The following is a 5,096-nucleotide window of genomic DNA, read 5'->3' on the forward strand; positions in this document are numbered from 1 at the left end:
GCCTAAAAGTATAAAAATAAAGAATTTCAAAAATATCCAAAAACAAAAATTTAAAAATTTAAATTTTTAAAATTAATTTATTCTATATTTGTGAAAAAATAGCTTTATCCGGTGAAAAAAATATACTTGAAATAAAATTTTTGATTTCAAAATACAAATTTTTTTATTTTTTGAATTTTAAATTAAAAATTAAATTTTTTATTTAAAGTAAAAAATAAATAAAGTCCAGCAATATTTCGAAGACAAAAAAAGATGAAAACTTTTTATTTTTAAATTTTGAAACAAAAAATAATTTTTTTGCCTAAAAGTATAAAAATAAAGAATTTCAAAAATATCCAAAAACAAAAAATTTAAAAAGTTTAAATTTTAAAATTAATTTATTCTATATTTGTGAAAAAATAGCTTTATCCGGTGAAAAAAATATACTTGAAATAAAATTTTTGATTTCAAAATACAAATTTTTTTTTTTTTGAATTTTTAAATTTAAAAATTAAATTTTTTATTTAAAGTAGAAAAATAAAATAAAGTCCAGCAATATTTCGAAGACAAAAAAAGATGAAAACTTTTTATTTTTAAATTTTGAAACCAAAAAATAATTTTTTTGCCTAAAAGTATAAAAATAAAGAATTTCAAAAATATCCAAAAACAAAAAATTTAAAAAGTTTAAATTTTAAAATTAATTTATTCTATATTTGTGAAAAAATAGCTTTATCCGGTGAAAAAAATATACTTGAAATAAATTTTTGATTTCAAAATACAAAATTTTTTATTTTTTTGAATTTTTAAATTTAAAAATTAAATTTTTTATTTAAAGTAGAAAAATAAATAAAGTCCAGCAATATTTCGAAGACAAAAAAAGATGAAAACTTTTTATTTTTAAATTTTGAAACCAAAAAATAATTTTTTTGCCTAAAAGTATAAAAATAAAGAATTTCAAAAATATCCAAAAAAAAAAAAAAAATTTAAATTTTTAAAATTAATTTATTCTATATTTGTGAAAAAATAGCTTTATCCGGTGAAAAAAATATACTTGAAATAAATTTTTGATTTCAAAATACAAAATTTTTCATTTTTTGAATTTTAAATTAAAAATTAAATTTTTTATTTAAAGTAAAAAATAAAATAAAGTCCAGCAATATTTCAAGACAAAAAAAGATGAAAACTTTTTATTTTTAAATTTTGAAACAAAAAATATAGTTTTTTTGCCTAAAAGTATAAAAATAAAGAATTTCAAAAATATCCAACAAACAAAAAATTTAAAAAGTTTAAATTTTAAAATTAATTTATTCTATATTTGTGAAAAAATAGCTTTATCCGGGAAAAAAATATACTTAAAAAAATTTTTATTTCAAAATACAAATTTTTTTTTTTTTGAATTTTTAAATTTAAAAATTAAATTTTTTATTTAAAGTAAAAAATAAATAAAGTCCAGCAATATTTCAAGACAAAAAAAGATGAAAACTTTTTATTTTTAAATTTTGAAACCAAAAAATAATTTTTTGCCTAAAAGTATAAAAATAAAGAATTTCAAAAATATCCAAAAACAAAAAATTTAAAAATTTAAATTTTTAAAATTAATTTATTCTATATTTGTGAAAAAATAGCTTTATCCGGTGAAAAAAATATACTTGAAATAAATTTTTGATTTCAAAATACAAAATTTTTCATTTTTTTGAATTTTAAATTTAAAAATTAAATTTTTTATTTAAAGTAGAAAAATAAAATAAAGTCCAGCAATATTTCGAAGACAAAAAAAGATGAAAACTTTTTATTTTTAAATTTTGAAACCAAAAAAATAATTTTTTTGCCTAAAAGTATAAAAATAAAGAATTTCAAAAATATCCAACAAACAAAAAATTTAAAAAGTTTAAATTTTAAAATTAATTTATTCTATATTTGTGAAAAAATAGCTTTATCCGGTGAAAAAAATATACTTGAAATAAATTTTTGATTTCAAAATACAAAATTTTTATTTTTTTGAATTTTTAAATTTAAAAATTAAATTTTTTATTTAAAGTAAAAAATAAAATAAAGTCCAGCAATATTTCGAAGACAAAAAAAGATGAAAACTTTTTATTTTTAAATTTTGAAACCAAAAAATAATTTTTTTGCCTAAAAGTATAAAAATAAAGAATTTCAAAAATATCCAAAAAAAAAATTTAAAAATTTAAATTTTTAAAATTAATTTATTCTATATTTGTGAAAAAATAGCTTTATCCGGTGAAAAAAATATACTTGAAATAAAATTTTTGATTTCAAAATAAAAATTTTTCATTTTTTGAATTTTAAATTAAAAATTAAATTTTTTATTTAAAGTAGAAAATAAAATAAAGTCCAGCAATATTTCGAAGACAAAAAAAGATGAAAACTTTTTATTTTTAAATTTTGAAACCAAAAAAATAATTTTTTTGCCTAAAAGTATAAAAATAAAGAATTTCAAAAATATCCAACAAACAAAAAATTTAAAAAGTTTAAATTTTAAAATTAATTTATTCTATATTTGTGAAAAAATAGCTTTATCCGTGAAAAAAATATACTTGAAATAAAATTTTTATTTCAAAATAAAATTTTTTTTTTTTTGAATTTTTAAATTTAAAAATTAAATTTTTATTTAAAGTAAAAAATAAAATAAAGTCCAGCAATATTTCGAAGACAAAAAAAGATGAAAACTTTTATTTTTAAATTTTGAAACCAAAAAAATAATTTTTTTGCCTAAAAGTATAAAAATAAAGAATTTCAAAAATATCCAAAAACAAAAAATTTAAAAATTTAAATTTTAAAATTAATTTATTCTATATTTGTGAAAAAATAGCTTTATCCGGTGAAAAAAATATACTTGAAATAAAATTTTTGATTTCAAAATACAAATTTTTCATTTTTTTGAAATTTTAAATTTAAAAATTAAATTTTTTATTTAAAGTAGAAAAATAAAATAAAGTCCAGCAATATTTCAAAGACAAAAAAAGATGAAAACTTTTTATTTTTAAATTTTGAAACCAAAAAAATAATTTTTTTGCCTAAAAGTATAAAAATAAAGAATTTCAAAAATATCCAAAAACAAAAAATTTAAAAAGTTTAAATTTTAAAATTAATTTATTCTATATTTGTGAAAAAATAGCTTTATCCGGTGAAAAAAATATACTTGAAAAAAATTTTTGATTTCAAAATACAAATTTTTTATTTTTTTGAATTTTAAATTTAAAAATTAAATTTTTTATTTAAAGTAAAAAATAAAATAAAGTCCAGCAATATTTCGAAGACAAAAAAAGATGAAAACTTTTTATTTTTAAATTTTGAAACCAAAAAATAATTTTTTTGCCTAAAAGTATAAAAATAAAGAATTTCAAAAATATCCAAAAACAAAAAATTTAAAAATTTAAATTTTTAAAATTAATTTATTCTATATTTGTGAAAAAATAGCTTTATCCGGTGAAAAAAAATATACTTGAAATAAAATTTTTGATTTCAAAATACAAATTTTTCATTTTTTGAATTTTAAATTAAAAATTAAATTTTTTATTTAAAGTAAAAAATAAAATAAAGTCCAGCAATATTTCGAAGACAAAAAAAGATGAAAACTTTTATTTTTAAATTTTGAAACCAAAAAAATAATTTTTTTGCCTAAAAGTATAAAAATAAAGAATTTCAAAAATATCCAAAAACAAAAAATTTAAAAATTTAAATTTTTAAAATTAATTTATTCTATATTTGTGAAAAAATAGCTTTATCCGTGAAAAAAAATATACTTGAAATAAAATTTTTGATTTCAAAATACAAAATTTTTCATTTTTTTGAAATTTTAAATTTAAAAATTAAATTTTTTATTTAAAGTAGAAAAATAAAATAAAGTCCAGCAATATTTCGAAGACAAAAAAAGATGAAAACTTTTATTTTTAAATTTTGAAACCAAAAAATAATTTTTTTGCCTAAAAGTATAAAAATAAAGAATTTCAAAAATATCCAAAAACAAAAAATTTAAAAATTTAAATTTAAAATTAATTTATTCTATATTTGTGAAAAAATAGCTTTATCCGGTGAAAAAATATACTTAAAAAAATTTTTATTTCAAAATACAAAATTTTTTATTTTTTTGAATTTTAAATTTAAAAATTAAATTTTTATTTAAAGTAAAAAATAAATAAAGTCCAGCAATATTTCGAAGACAAAAAAAGATGAAAACTTTTATTTTTAAATTTTGAAACCAAAAAATAATTTTTTTGCCTAAAAGTATAAAAATAAAGAATTTCAAAATATCCAAAAACAAAAAATTTAAAAATTTAAATTTTTAAAATTAATTTATTCTATATTTGTGAAAAAATAGCTTTATCCGGTGAAAAAAATATACTTGAAATAAAATTTTTGATTTCAAAATACAAAATTTTTCATTTTTTTGAAATTTAAAATAAAAATTAAATTTTTATTTAAAGTAAAAAATAAAATAAAGTCCAGCAATATTTCGAAGACAAAAAAAGATGAAAATTTTTATTTTTAAATTTTGAAACAAAAAATAATTTTTTTGCCTAAAAGTATAAAAATAAAGAATTTCAAAAATATCCAACAAACAAAAAATTTAAAAAGTTTAAATTTTAAAATTAATTTATTCTATATTTGTGAAAAAATAGCTTTTTCCGGTGAAAAAATATTCTTAAAAAATTTTTTATTTCAAAATACAAATTTTTTTTTTTTTTGAATTTTTAAATTTAAAAATTAAATTTTTTATTTAAAGTAAAAAATAAATTAAAGTCCAGCAATCTTTCGAAGACAAAAAAAGATGAAAACTTTTATTTTTAAATTTTGAAACCAAAAAAATAATTTTTTGCCTAAAAGTATAAAAATAAAGATTTCAAAAATATCCAAAAACAAAAAATTTAAAAATTTAAATTTTTAAAATTAATTTATTCTATATTTGTGAAAAAATAGCTTTATCCGGTGAAAAAAATATACTTGAAATAAAATTTTTGATTTCAAAATACGAAATTTTTCATTTTTTCAAAATTTTAAAAATAAAAATTAAATTTTTTATTTAAAGTAGAAAAATAAAATAAAGTCCAGCAATATTTGAAGACAAAAAAAAGATGAAAACTTTTTATTTTTAA

The sequence above is a fragment of the Arachis hypogaea genome, chromosome 18, assembly GCF_003086295.3.
Source record: "Arachis hypogaea cultivar Tifrunner chromosome 18, arahy.Tifrunner.gnm2.J5K5, whole genome shotgun sequence".
NCBI lineage: Eukaryota > Viridiplantae > Streptophyta > Magnoliopsida > Fabales > Fabaceae > Arachis > Arachis hypogaea.